The sequence below is a fragment of the Mustela nivalis genome (genome assembly GCF_964662115.1).
Source record: "Mustela nivalis genome assembly, chromosome: 4".
Taxonomy (NCBI): domain Eukaryota; kingdom Metazoa; phylum Chordata; class Mammalia; order Carnivora; family Mustelidae; genus Mustela; species Mustela nivalis.
In genome coordinates, this window is record NC_139023.1 from 109,781,233 (window position 1) to 109,796,758 (window position 15,526).

A 15,526-nucleotide genomic window follows, 5' to 3' on the forward strand; every position below is an offset into this window, starting at 1 on the left:
AGGTTTGCTTTCAGGAGCTTTTGTTCCCTGAGCGCTTTTCGTAGAGTTCCGGAGGACGGGGAATGCAAATGGCGGCCTCCTGGTCTCCGGCCAGGAGGAGCTGAGAGCCCGGGGGCCCCACTCCTCAGTGCGCCCTCAGAGAACAGCGCCCAGTTACTCCCGTCTGCCTGACCTCCGGCCGCGCTCCGAGCTCACCGAGCCTGTGGCTGGTTCAAGGTAACCCCGAGCTGTGATCTTACTGTCGGCTCTATCTCTGTAGCTGGCTTTCCTGTTCCTATACGCGCAAGCTCTGCAACACTCAGACACCCATGATCCTTCTGTGACCCTGCGGGATCTGAGGCCTCGCTGACGCCGCGTGGGCTTCGCCCCGGTTTAGCCTCTGGAGCAATGTCCCTCAGCGGAACAGACTTTTAAAATTCCTGATTTTGTGCTCCGTTGCTCCGGCACTTGCCGGGAGCCGGCCCCTCCCTTGAGGTCTATCTTCTCGTCGCTTTGGATTCACGTCTCCGCCAGTCCTACCTTTCAGAAAGTGGTTGTTTTTCTGTTTCCAGAATTGCTGTTCTTCTTCTCTTCCATCTGTCGATGGATTTGCAGGTGTTCGCGCTTTTTAGATAAGCTATCTAGCTGATCTCCGGCTAGCTGAAGTAGTCTCAGACTGCTACTTCTCCGCCATCTTGACTCCTCCCTCTACCTACCCAATTTTTGGTGATTTGTTATAGTAGCCAGAGGACGCTAAATCTAATTCCATTTTCCAAGTTGCTATTCTTACATACAGAAAACTAAGTGAAAAAAGCCAAATAAATACCTTTTCTTCTGTCTTTTTTAGTTCTGTTTATACTCTATCTGCCTCTTATCAAGTGGTGCCAGAGGTAACAAATAAAAAAACGCAATGGAAGTGTAGAGGATCTTGTGTACCTGCCTGCGTATTGCCTGTGAAGTAGAGAACAATAGAAAGTATGACAGTATAACAGGATTTGACTGATATAATCATGACTGAAAATTGGACCTCTTATAACAGGAGCAAAAATAACTGCTATGATCCTAAAAGGGTGAAAAGTGCAGTCCTTTCTATTAGGCTCACAATTTTTCAAGTTGTATGTTTTCACCACTTTTGGAAAGTCCATTTTAATATTATAAGTATGATCATCTCCAAGGAGACTCTAGCACTGAATCTGTTGGCTGATACTGAGATGACGTAGCATACACAATTGTGCGTATTTTCTAAGTCAAACATGTAAAAGAGATGAAATCTGGAGATTCAAGACTGTGATACTCAACTTGGTATAAAGTAGTAGAGAGAATGACAGGTTTACTTGTGGGGGGTTGTTGTTGTTTTGTTTTGTTTTTCAAATTGCTCATGCACTTTAGGGATCTCATAGATGCCCCTGAGAGGAACATTCTTCACTGTATCCAAGAAAATTACTGCCACTGTGAGCTTTTTATTGAACATAATATATATTTTTCTTCATGCAATAAAAACAAGTATTAACTAGGGTTTAGTGTTCTGTTTATAAGTCTTGATTGTGGATATGAAAATATTTGCTAAAATTATTTATCTTTATCCCTAATACATTTATCATTTTTTTTTTTTGTATACACAGAGAAGATTTGTATAATATTTGCCACTCCTAGATTTTGCAAGCCTAGTGCTCAAAAGAATGACCATTTTCTCCTGGTGCATTTGTTTGCATTTCAAAAGACAATTACATCAGTATAAAAGTCTATGGCTTCATAGTTTTAACATTTAAGATTGCTGTGGTTGATAGAGGGTTCAACATTTTTCAAACACCGCTTCACAGAATGCTAGGAATTTTCTCTTTCTTCATGACTGAAAAAATAAATCATTCTGAGCTTTGTGTGGTAGACAGCACCTTTATCAATTCCATTAGCAGCTTTTAAGCCCCATATGCATGAACAGTAGGATACCCTATTCATTTGGTTGAGTGTTTTAAGTATGTTTTCAGTTTTGTCACCAGATTGGGAGCAAAAGTGGGATTTGGGGAGCACTGAAAATTAGCGAGTGATGAACTGAGAAGAAAGAGGTCAGTAAACTGATGATGGCAGCTTCTCAGTACTGAATTACATCCTCCCAATCTTCTTTTAATCACCATCTATTAAATAACAGGAGTAAATAAGTTCTGATACAATAATCAGGAAAAAAATGCTTCATTCTAAAGACGAAATTTTTGTACCACAAATCAGGAGTCCTGCTACTTGACTGTTGATGTAAACGTTGCAAAATATGGGTGGTGTAGGTTGAAAAAGTTTTCATACTTTTTGGTGATTTTTTAAAATTATTTATCATCCTTTTCAAATATTTTATTAATGTTTCTGTTTACAAACAGTTTTGAGGGTCAGATATGGTATTTTCTGAACATGACTAACAAATGTTACTCCATTAGTTGGGTTGGTTCCATGAGAGGTTTTGCCTCTTGTTATAAAATAAAATCTTGACAGTGTTATAATACATTGCTTTGTTCCCAGATAAATGTTGGTGCAAAATATATTAGGGGAGGAAATGAAAACCAAACTGTCTGGATGATGCTACAAAATGATTGACTTTATTAAAGGATGATCAGTTCCCTTAAGTATGTTAAAAATATGAAGAACTGAGACAAAGAGCACATTAGTCTTTTAATACAGACAGACAATGGATTCATTGTGGAGAGAGTGATCAGCAAAATGTTTAAGCTACAAGGTGAATTTCAGTAGCACATTTAAGGAAACTTTAATGCAATAGTGAAAAAAAAATAAAATAAGAAAAAAAGAAAAAGAAAGAAACATTAATCCAAATTTTGTTGAATGTTTTGAAAGTAACAAATGACTGCCCAAAGTAACCTAATTAGCACTCACTGTTTCTTCACTTGAGCTAGTTGAAAAAGCCTCTATCAGGCTCTGGACTGACAAGATTCTCACACTTTAAAAAGAAACTAAATCTTTGAAAAATGTTGGAAATGGAAATCTTTAAATGTTTCCACTTTTGCTTGGGTTTGGCAGTAAGGAAGGATATCAGCAAATATCATCTCAATCTCACATTAAAGGAAAAACTTAATGTCCACGGCCTTTGATAAAGTTGAAAGCCTCAATATTATTGAGTCAGTTATATCAAGTAACAGAATAAAATAACCAACAACCTAGAGAAAAATCTTAGAAAATGGAACCAGACCACTTGGGTAAGGGACAGTGATTTAAAATAATGTTAACTTATATAGTCAAAAATAGAGAAAAGATGGAGAATTTTAATAAACCTGAAATTTACAAAAAAAAAATCAAATGAATAATCTGAAATTGAAAAATAAAATAAGTGAGATTATAATTCAATAGGCTTTAGTAGCACACTAGACAGACCAGAAAAGAAAAGTAGTAAAGTAAAATGTAGTTCAGCAGAAAATAACAAATTGCAGGCTGGAAAGAAAAAAAAAAGTGAAGAAAAGGTCATAAGAATTATAAAGCATATGGAAGAAATATTTAAAATTCAGATATTTGGAGTCCCAATTATGGAGATAGAGGGGAAATTCATAAGCAGAGGGGGAAATCATTAAAAATTTCAATTAAATACAGGTATATTAAAAAAAATCATGAAAAGTTTATTTATTCTACAAGTTCAAAATAGGTTTAATATTTAAAATGAATCGCTATAATTCTTCACATTAACAGGGTATGAGAGGAAAATCATAAGTATAATGATAGTTGCCAAAAATATATTCAACAAAATTCACTAATTATTCAGGAATTTTAAAAATAATTAGCACACCAGGAATAGAAGGGAGCTTCCTTAATACAATGGAGTATCTACCAAAAATCCTACAGTAAATGGACTGTATAACAGTGATATAGTATAAGATTTCACTGTAAAACTAAGAGTTATAGAAAAGGTTTCTAAAACCACTTTATTCAACATTTCATTGGAGGAATTTTTGTGATGACGGGATAAGAAAAAAAATAGGGATTGAAAAGGAAGGAGTAACACTGTTATTATTCACAGATAACTTGATATAGTACATAGGAATCCATAAGTATATTAGAAAGAGAGTTAATGTGTGACTTTAAAAGGGTCACTGGGTTAAACATTGACATATAAAAATAAGTTGTATTTTTTATTTACAAACAATTAAGAAATGCAATTTTGAAAATATTATTTATTTAATAAAATACACTAAGAAACTTGTGGTAGACTTCTACACTAAGAAAAAATGTGATAAAATAAAGATAAACCAATAAAAGATAAAGATAAATGAAATAAAAATTTCAGCATGCAATTTGATTTCCACTTATGTAGAAATGAGATAATCAAGAATAGTAAAGATAATCTTGAAGAAATGAACCCTGTTGGAGGATATAATTGTTATTAAGAATTAACAGTAAACAGTAAGGTTGGGGTGCCTGAGTGGCTTGGTTGGTTAAGTGCTTGACTCTTGGTTTTAGCTCAGATAGTGACCTCGGGGTCCTGAGTTGGAGCCCTGACTGGGTCTCTGCCCTCATTGTGAGGTCTGCTTAAGACTCTCTCTCCCTCTCCCTCTGCCCTCCCCACTTGTACTCTCTCTCTCCCAAAAATTAAAAAAAAATAGTTATAGTTATTAGTATACATGGTATACCATATATGTATACTTTACATAGTGCTATATTTATTCAAGAATACAGAAATAGCTGATTGAATAGAATAAATAGTACAGAAACTGGCCTTATACAAGACAAAGATGCCTCTATAATACAATAAGGAAAAATACTCTTTTCAGTAGGTGCAATTGGGTTAATTATATACTTGCCTAGGAAAATATAAACTTAGCTATGCCATACCATACTGAAAATAATAATAATAAAATAAAATAATAAAAAAATCAATTCCAGATGCATTTAGACCTATTTGAATGATAGAGAAATATTTCGATAATAAAACATTTAAAACACATATTTATGACTTTGAAGTAGGCAAAGAGTTTTTAAACTGGCTGCAAGAAGCACGGATCCTATAAAAATATATATTGATTATTAACTCTATTAAACTTAGAAAATTTTGTTCATGAAAGGAACAGAGAGGGAGAGAAGGCAAGCTAAAGATTTGTATCCAGAATAAACAGAGTTCCTAAATATCAATAAGAAGAAAAAGACAATCTAAATATTATAAAATAAAGTTTGAACTTATTCTTTATAAGAGATTATATCCAAATAACCAAATAGCCTGTGTAAAGAATTTTAATTAATAGTCATGAGGAAAATAAAGAATAAATATATAATTAAACACCATAATGCACCTACCACAATAGTGGCAAAAAAATAAATAAAACATAAAAAAGATAATTTCAAGAGTTGGTAAGAATATGAAAAGCTCATCTACTAATGGTTAGAATGTAAATTGGCATACAATTTTAGAAAAATCTTTGTATTATTTAGTAAATCTGAGCACTCTCTCCCTCTGACCCAGACCAAGGATGTTCATGTCAATTTTTTCAAAAAGCTTTAAATAACTCAAATGTCCACCAACAATAGAATAGTGAACTATAGCTATAAGCAGCAATGTGATAAATTTCACACACGTAATGATGGTGAAAGAAGCTAGATACAAAACAATATGTGCTATTTGTTTTCATTTTTATAAAGCTCAACCATAGGCAAACCAAAGTAATGAATTGCTTTCAGAGGTGCAAAGAAGTGGGAGAGGATGAAATGCAGACTTCTGGGATAATGGTAATATTCTATACCATCATTTGGATTATAGGTCTATGTTCACTTCTAAAGCATCAGTGCATGGCACAATTTATAGTCCATGTACTTCTCTATGCATGTGTACTGTACTTCAGTTAACATTTTATTTTTTTTAATTTTTTTATTTTTTTTATTTATTCATTTGACAGAGAGAAATCACAAGTAGATGGAGAGTCAGGCAGAGAGAGAGAGAGAGGGAAGCAGGCTCCCTGCTGAGCAGAGAGCCCGATGCTAGACTCGATCCCAGGACCCTGAGATCATGACCTGAGCCGAAGGCAGCAGCTTAACCCACTGAGCCACCCAGGCGCCCCTTCAGTGAACATTTTAAAGAGTAAATTCAGATTTAAGTTAAATGGAAAAAGTATTTGTCCACTAAATTATTTTAATAGCCATGTCTACCTTCTGTCTTTTCTGTTGATTTCTGAAACCATCCATGTACAGATCCTAAATTTTTTATTAGTTTTATATTTAGAATAAATTTGGCATTAGCTAAATCATTTCCAGTAGGGTTAAAAAAAACCCACAGTGAATATCATCCTCAATGGGTATAAGCTGACAGCCCTCACTTTGAGATCAGGAACATGACAAGGGTGCCCACTCTCACCATTCTTGTTCAACATAGTATTAGCAGTCCTAGCAACAACAATCTGACAACAAAGAGAAATAGAAGGTATTCAAATTGGCAGTGAAGAAGTCAAACTCTCTCTCTTTGCAGATGACATGATACTTTATATGGAAAACCCAAAAGACTCCACTCCCAAACTACTAGAACTCATACAGCAATTCAACAATGTGGCAGGATACAAAATCAATGTACAGAAATCAGTTGCTTTCTTATACACTAACAATGAAAATACAGAAAGGGAGAATTAAAGAATTGATCCCATTTTCTATAGCACCAAGAACCACAAGATACCTGGAAATAAACCTAACCAAAGAGGTAAAGGATCTGCACTCGAGGAACTACAGAACACTCATGGAAGAAATCAAAGTAAGACACACAAAGATGGAAGACCATTCCATGCTCATGGATTAGAAGAATAAAATGGTTAAAATGTCTATATTGGATAGAGCAATCTATACTTTCAATGCCATTCTGATCAAAATTCCACCAGCGTTTTTCAAAGTGCTGGAACACACAATCCTAAAATTTGTATGGAACCAGAAGAGACCCCCAAATTGCTAAGGAAATGTTGAAAAAGAAAACCAAAGCTGGGGGCATCACATTGCCCGATTTCAAGCTTTATTACAAAGCTTTGATCACCAATATAGCATGATACTGGGACAAAAACAGACACATAGACCAGTGGAACAGAGTAGATAGTCCAGATATGAACCCGAAAATCGATGGTCAAATAATCTTCGACAAAGCAGGAAAAAATATCCAACATGTGTTGGAAAGGATGTAGAGAAAGCAGAACCCTCTTACACTGTTGGTGGGAATGCAAGTTGGTGCAGCCACTTTAAAAAACAGTGTGGAGATTCCTTAAGAAATTAAAAATAAAGCTTCCTTATGACCCTACAATTGCATACTGGGTATTTATCTCAAAGATACTGATGTAGTGAAAAGAAGGGTCATATGTTTCCCAATTTTCATAACAGCAATGACCACAGTTGCCAAACTGTGGAAAGAACCAAGGTGCCTTCAATGGATGAATGGATAAAGAAGATATGGTCCAAATATACTTTGGAGTATTATGCCTCCATCTGAAATGATGAATACCCAACTTTTGTATCAACATGGATGGGACTGGAAGAGATTATGCTGAGTGAAACAAGTCAAGCAGAGAGAGTCAATTATCATATGGTTTTGCTTATTTGTGGAGCATGAGGAATAACACGGAGGACATGGGGAGATGGAGAGAAGTGAGTTGGGGGAAACTGGAGGGGGAGATAAACCATGAGAGACTGTGGACTCTGAGAAATAAACTGAGGGTTTTGGAGGAAAGGGGGTGGGGGTTTGGGTGAGCCTGGTGGTGGGTATTATAGAGGGCACGTATTGCAAGGAGCACTGGGTGTGATGCATAAACAATGAATTCTGGAAAATTGAAAAGAAATAATAAATAAAAAATAAACAAACAAACAAATAAATAAATATTGATTGATTGATTGATTAGTATTTTACCGAGAATATATTTATCAGTATAGACCTCATGGAAGTAATATTGGGTTTTCCTTGCTAATGATAGAATATGTGTTATCACTTGTTCATATTTTTGGGTTTATATTTTTAATATTCTTTCTTAATATTTTATCTTATTGCCTTCGTCAATGAGTTCTTTACTTTTTTATTTATTAAAGTTTCTTTTTTATTTCAATATAGATGATACAGAATGTTACCTTAGTTTCAGGTATAAAACAGCAATTCAGCTTATCTATATGGCATGCTATGTTTGCCACAAGTACTGCTAATATCTATTATCATGCAATGCTATTACATCATCAATTATATTTCCTATGCTTTTCCTTTTATTGAAGTGACTTACTCTTCTATAACTGGAAACCCATATTACCTATTCCCCTTCAACCATTTTGCTGATCTCCATACCCCCTTACACTCTGGCCACCATCAGCTTGTGGTCCTTTGTTTTAATGGATACTTCATAATCTTTTTGTCTTGAAATATTGGAAAGCTACTTTTCATTTAAAAATTAATCTTTTGGGGCACGTTTTCACTTAAAAATTAATCTTGTGGCTCAGTGGGTAAAGCCTCTGCCTTCGGCTCAGGTCATGATCTCAGGGTACTGGGATCGAGCCTCTCATTGGGCTCTTTGCTCAGCAGGGAGCCTGTTTCCCTCCCTTTCTGCCTGCCTCTCTGCCTACTTGTGATCTCTTTCTCAGTCAAATAAATAAATAAAATTAAAAAAAAATTAATCTTGTAAGTAGCTAGGAAGCACATTCTCTTTTAACACCAACTATTTTGTGGTTGTCTTTCTTGTGTATCTAAGTATCCAATTTGATCATCTGAAAATGGTGGCAATTTTCTTTCTCTATATCCAAACTTTGTATTTCCAATTTCTTGTTTGTTTCTTTTTTTATTGCCTTGTTCATTCTGCTTATAAAAAATAATATATATTTTATCTTGATTAGGAATCCAGTGTGGTTTGTTCAGAGTCAATCAGAAAACAAGAATAGAGACTCGGATGGCAGACTGAAAATTAACAGGTCCATCTTCAATGGTCTTTTGACAAAGCATTATGTGGTGAAGAAGAGGTAAGAGGACGATAACCATTACAGTAATTGTAGCATTTGCTATACGGAGTGAAATGAATTGTTTAAAAATTGGCTACTTTCTTCCTAGAAACACATATTAAAGTTAGGGTAAACTATATCAAAATTTCTGAGTTAGGTCATTATTGGGGGAAACTGAGACCAGAAAATAAAAGTTTGTTTCACAAAATCTCATGATTAATCACTGTGAGGGTTAGATTTCCTATCTCCCAAACTAATACCTGGATAACAGAGTATTACAAAGTCATTTTATAAGCAAAGAGCAATTTAGTATGACTTAAATATAAACATTTTGATAAAACATAAGATTTAATTATCTTTAAAACAGTGCCTCTCTTTTGAGATAATTTTGGCTAATTTTTTGTCCAAAATAAAGTAGAGTTTAGCATCCCATGTGCACATAAAACAATCAGCCCTAAACAAATAGAATATTAGATGTACAGAGCTATTTAATTTCCTTATCTTTGAATAGCTATTAAATATATGAAAATTTATGACAACAAAAGAGTGCAGTTTTCTTTATTCTGAGCCCTACTTTTTAACATCTTTACAAAGAAAAAAAAAAACCCTAAAACTAAAGCAAATGGGTAAACTGCTTTTCAGGATGTTGTTTATTTATATATTCATTTATAAAGATTTGTTTATTTTTTTTTATTTGAGAGTGAGAGAGAGAGAGAGAGAGCTGCATGAGCAGGGGCAAGGAGGGGGAGAGAGAGAGAGAAGCAAACTCCCTGCTGAGTTTACTCATGACTCCATCTCATAACCCTGAGATCATGACCAGAGCTGAAACCAAGAGTCAAATGCTTAACCAACTCAGCCATCCAGGTGCCCCTGGGATGCTGTATATTTAATTATAAATGCCTCAGTTTGATGACTGAATTTTTGTTTTTATTTTTCTTTCATTTCTATCACATTCTGCAAAAGATGTATTAGACTCACTAAAATTAACATTAGGTCATGAATAGTGACGATTAACATTTCTGAACTTGTTTTTCAAAAATAAGAGAATTATAGGAGAAATAACATCAGGCTTTATTTATTAGCAAAAAAAAAAAAAGAAAGAAAGAAAGAAAGAAAGAAAGAAAGAAAAAAACATTTGCATTTGCATTTGGACCACAAATTCTGTAAGGTCAAGTAATATAAAACAAATTTTGGTAAAATTACCAACACCATGCATATTGTCATTTTGAAAGTAAGTCAAAATTCTAAACATTTGGGATACCTTGGTGGTTCAGTCGGTTAAGCCACTGCCTTCATCTCAGGTCATGATCCCAGGGTCCTGTGATCAAGTCCCACATTGGGCTCTTGCTCAGTGGGGAGCCTGTTTCTCTCTCTGCCTCTGCCTACCATTCTGCCTGCTTGTTCTCTCTCTCTGACAAATAAATAAATGAAATTTTTTTTTTTTTAAGGTTCTGGACATTATGGGTAGAGATAAGGCCTAAAACTTACTTGTTGTTGGACAGCTTATAAATTGAAAATTGAATCACCAGTGTTCATAAGGTAGTTAAATTGTTGACATTGTCTTTTCCCAGTCAAAATATGCTTATGCTTCTGTGCTTGAGAAACACAGATAATCAATTTCAATTTCTCTAAGCAATTTCTCTTTTTTTTCATCCTTTAATTATTTTGACCTGGAAATTTACCATTAATTAAAAAATAATGTATCTACACTGATATTTGGCAAACAATGGATCAATGTTACTGTGAGATGCATATATCATAGGCCATTTCCATTCATAAGCAGTTCAGTCATTTTAACTAAAAAAGCTGTACTTAATGGATGACTTAATATTCAAAATGGTAAATTAGTATGTGTTTGTTTTAATTGTGTTGATAGTCAAAGGCCAGAGAGCTGAAATAAATGAGAGAAGGTGAATGAAATCGGTAAGTAATAGGGAGTGGTGGGGAGTGTGGCCAACCAAAGAACAAAGAATCTGCATGAAGTGCCACTCAATATTTGAGTAGTACAGATTGTCACTATTCAAGAATGTGGGCAAATTGTTGCCAGGTCTTTCTGTTTCAAGAGAAGCTGATAATAAGGTTTTGTTTTTTTTTTTTTTTTTTGGATCCTCAAGATTTTATTGTCTTCCTAGTATAAAAAATATGAAGCTTAAAACTGGATCACTTGGCCCTTTCTATTCTATATCCTCCCAATTCAAAATGCTTGCATCTCTTAATAGCCATCATTCTCTTAGATTTGTAGTAGCTGGGCTCAATACATTCAAACCTTAGCACAATGTTACTTAGCTTTAACCATTTTCCAGAAAATTGGCTTATTCTGCCCACATAGCCACTCTGCTTCCTATCATAACACTGCTTTCCCTGGATATGAAGAGAATCTTTGCCTTTCTTGAACTGTGTCACTTTGTGATGTTGGTGCTTGCCACACTTCTTGCAGAAAGTCAGGCGACTTTTAGGAACATTTCCCTATTTGTAAGAGCTCTATTAGCACTGGAAAAAAGAGCCCCACATCTCTTTTTGTAAGAAAACATGGTGAGTAAAATAAAACATAGCTATAAACCAGATCCAAATCTCTCTCTTTTTGATAAATGAGGCAATACTCAAATATGTACTCTAATAAGTGTATAGTCTTAAGACATCTTTGTAAGTTAGTTGCATGAGCTCCCATTCTAATCTGTGAGTGACCAAGGGTTATTGCAAAAAATTACCCTTGGCTGGGGACTAGTTTGTCATAAAAACTTGAGACCTAAGAACAACTGTGCAGTGCTGGCTTGCCAGGGAAGAAAACAAAGATTGTTATCCTAGTCCTTACTGGTGGGGAGATAACTTCTCCCTACATATATCTTACCAAGGTATCCTCCTGGGATTTCCAAACATTTGCTCTTAAGAAGCCCAAATTGAGTGTACTGATAATGACAAAAGGGGGACTGAGGCATGGAATCATAAGGGACTTTTATGTATACTTGAATTTTAAGTCTTTTAAGAACATTTGGGGATTTCCCCTCTTTTTCATGACATATCTGTGTCTGTGTATGAAAATATTTTAAAGGATATTAAAATTACTCTCCTAAGAAAATGGGCCAGTTTATTTTGTGGCTTCCTAGAGAAAACAAAGAATCCCTGAGCATGGTAGACTGGAATAGTCCATAATGTGACTCCAAAGCACTGGTCCAATGGAGTGGCCAAGGCCATTACAAACCAGAAAATATCATTACTATTTTGTAGCTCCCATCTACATTTCCAGTTTTTTCAAGCTCTGAAGAAAGCCAGGCAACTCATCACCAAAAATATGTTATTTCCAGAAACCAGTTACAAACTGAATAGCACTAGTCTGCAACTTAATAAATGAAGCATAGTTTTATTTGCTCCATTGTCACATTTGTTACAGCCAGTGGTGGTATGTATGCCAGAATTATCTCGTATAAATAAATAAAAGGCTAAAAAGTATGCTCTTTTATAAGTCCTTGAACATTACATAGGAAAAAGGAGAAGTTAATATGAGCAATATTGGCTTTTAAGAAAAACAGACTCTAGCAACTATTTCAAAAGGCTAGCAACCTTACTTTTTATTTATTTCAATCCCCTTAGCTATTATGAATTATTTAAACGATGTATATTTATACTGTATGAAACCCGATAGTGTGTTTATCTAGACACAAATTATAGGACAATGTATTTCGTGTAGAAGTCCACTTTTGATGTCTATTTTTCACACTAAAAATCTTGAACCAGCATGGGTCAACAGTCTAAAAGTTGTACTAGTCCTTTTTATTGCAGCATAAAATTTGAAATATTTCTATGGAACATTCAGAAGGCGAGTAATCTGTTATAGTGTGCATGAAGATTTTTCTTTTTCCTGTACTCTTGCATTCCTGTTTTTTGTGTAGATATAGTGAGTAATGACAAAATGACATCTAAGTATGTGTATGTTCGCATTGTGTATGACATGACTTCTTAGAGAATATAAAATTATATACAATAGTAGATAAGATAAATAGTTCTGGAGTTAAAATGGGTAGTTTGTCCAAGTAACTCATTTTGAACACTTACCATTTGTGTGGCTTTGAAAAAGTTATCTAACCTCTCCAGGCCTTACTTTCTTCAAATGTAAAATGATAAAAATGGAAATTTCTGTTCCAGAAAGTTGTTACCAGAACGGAGCCAGGTGAACCATCGGAAGTACACCCACGTGCTCCTTGTTAACTCCTATTATTATAATTAGCATTTAGTATTGATCTAAATGAATATGGGCAGTTGGCTTTTATTGAATCATTTATTATAATGTCATTGTCAACCCTCAGTACTGAAATTTACTGTTATCTCACAAAACTTACTTCACCTCTCTGAGCCTCAGATACTTATCTGTAAAATAGTGTTAATAATATGACCTCTCTTGTTCTGGTGTCTTGAGGATAATGAAGATGACATCTGTCAAGTGTTTAGAACAGGGAAGCATATGGTAAATGGTAAACAGTATTAGTTAACATAATTCTTTTTTTTCTACTAAAAGACTATAATCCAATGAATTAGGATTCAGTATTCTCATTTAATTTCTCTTCTTTCTATTATGCACTTTTTCAATTTCAAAGAAATTTCTTACATGAAAGTTAGTCATTATTTTCCCTTATACCAGCTATTAAAATTTTTCTTTCATACTAATAGGTAAAAAACACTGCATATTTGTCTTTGCTTTCTACCTCAAGACAAAATGGTTTTTGTTCGTTTGTTTGTTTTTGGTTTTGGTTTTTGGTGGTTTTTTTTTTTGTTTTTTTTTTTTTTGTTTTGTTTTGTTTTTTTACATCATAGGAGCATGGATGACTGGGTTGTTTCTTTACCGCTGCTATCCTCCATCAAGACCATACTGTTGAAACACATGAGTTGAAATTCACAGTAGACCATTGTTCTTAGCTAATAAAACACAGATGAAAAGCAGACCATTTGACTGCTATTGTATTTGTCAAACCAAACAAGCTGTTGCTTGAGTAGTATTAACTGACTGATGCAAACCCTTAGAAAGAAACTCCAGCACTGGCTGGCCCTGCTGGACTCAGGAGCCCTCCAATGGCAGGAGATCCACCACTTACACAAAGTGACTACATACCCTAGAAGCCCTAAGGAAGATCTAAGTGTGAGGACAAGGAAATGAGTCAGTGGCCAGTGATCTATAGAGTTTTCTCTTTCTACATGACAAATCTATTCAACCCTACCTATCTTTGTACAAGTGCACCTCCAAGTGATAGTATCAAAGCCCATTTTGTAGGTGTTCTTTTAATCTCCAAATCTCAGCATTTTATCTTTTTATATGTTTTACTGGTCTTTCTCCACTTCTACATTATATCATTTATAAATAAGAATATGTATTTTGAACTCTAAATAAATTAAATATTTACAATAATGGAATTTTTATTGCCTTCAAGGTATACTCAATGTCTTTGAATATAACAGGTAATGGTTAACTTTTTTTTTTTTTTTTTTGGTGGGTAAGTGATAAAAGAAACATGTAATTCTGTGAACTTAAAAGTAATCTATCATGTTTTACTGCCTTTATCTTTAGGTTATTCCTCAAAACAATCCTTTCCCAATATTTATAATAGTCGTTTATTGTTTCATATTGTTATTGCATATTGCCATAACAAAGTACTTAAAAGGAAGCACTCATACTCCATTCAATGTACACTTTAATTCAGTTTGTCAAGTATATTTGCAGAAATTAAATTGTCAGCAGGATGTGACTGATCATGTAAGTGCAGTTTATAATCTCAATGATTGTTAGTCATGTCTATTTATGTTATTAAATGTTAATATGATTCCTCCATCATTTATGTTATATTTTGTTCAATAAATATACATGGACAATCTGCAAAATGGGTTAATTTTCACAGTGTTTCATTCAATTTTCTTCTGTAATATTCTTTTATATCTCAGGTACTCACACACTGCTTGTGCAAATATTGATAAAAATATTTAGAGACTATACATGTGTGAATTAATAAAAGAAGCAGATACCTAGTACCTTAGGTATAGTATCCTTGTTTCTTGGCAGTGGCAAACAGTTCTCCTCACCTTTTTCCTACCCTCCATATACCCCTGCCTCTCTGTAGAACAAGGAATTATAAAGGGCCTAGAGTTTCTTTGGCTTTAGGAATATAGGAAAATTTCTTAGTATGTATGTCTCACTTTCCTCATTTATGAAAAGGAAATGTAACTCCTTCCTCCTCAGGTTTGCTCTGAATCTAAAATGAAAGGATGTGGGGTGACAGGGTGGCTCAGTGGGTTAGGCCTCGGCCTTTTGCTCAGGTCATGATCTCAGGGTCCTGGAATCAAGCCCTGCACCTCGCTCTCTGCTCAGCACGGAGCCTGCTTCCCCCCTCTCCCTCTGCCTGCCTCTCGGCCTGCTTGTGATTTCTCTCTGTCAAATAAATAAATAAATAAAATCTTTAAAAAAATAAAATGAAAGGATGCATATAAGATAAATAGCACAGAATAGATGAATTTAATTCTCCTCCTCCTTTCTCATTTTGTTGAATCCAGTAATTAACAGTCACAAGAGGATCCCTTAAATATAAATTTAATTTGAGATGCAATTACAAAGATACATTGGCCTCTGAAAGAGAAACGGATGCTTGATGAA

General features: G+C 34.5%; 1 pseudogene across 1 annotated transcript in view; it reads right to left on the reverse strand.

Annotated features, from left to right (window-relative positions):
- Positions 1 to 11,044: 11,044 nt before the first annotated feature.
- LOC309863125 (large ribosomal subunit protein eL42 pseudogene) overlaps positions 11,045 to 15,526 on the reverse strand; it is a 72,395-nt pseudogene continuing 67,913 nt past the window's right edge. Inside the window, exon 2 of the transcript in view lies at positions 11,045 to 11,361. The product of the transcript in view is annotated as a large ribosomal subunit protein eL42 pseudogene (transcript). The remainder of the gene's footprint in view (positions 11,362 to 15,526) is intronic.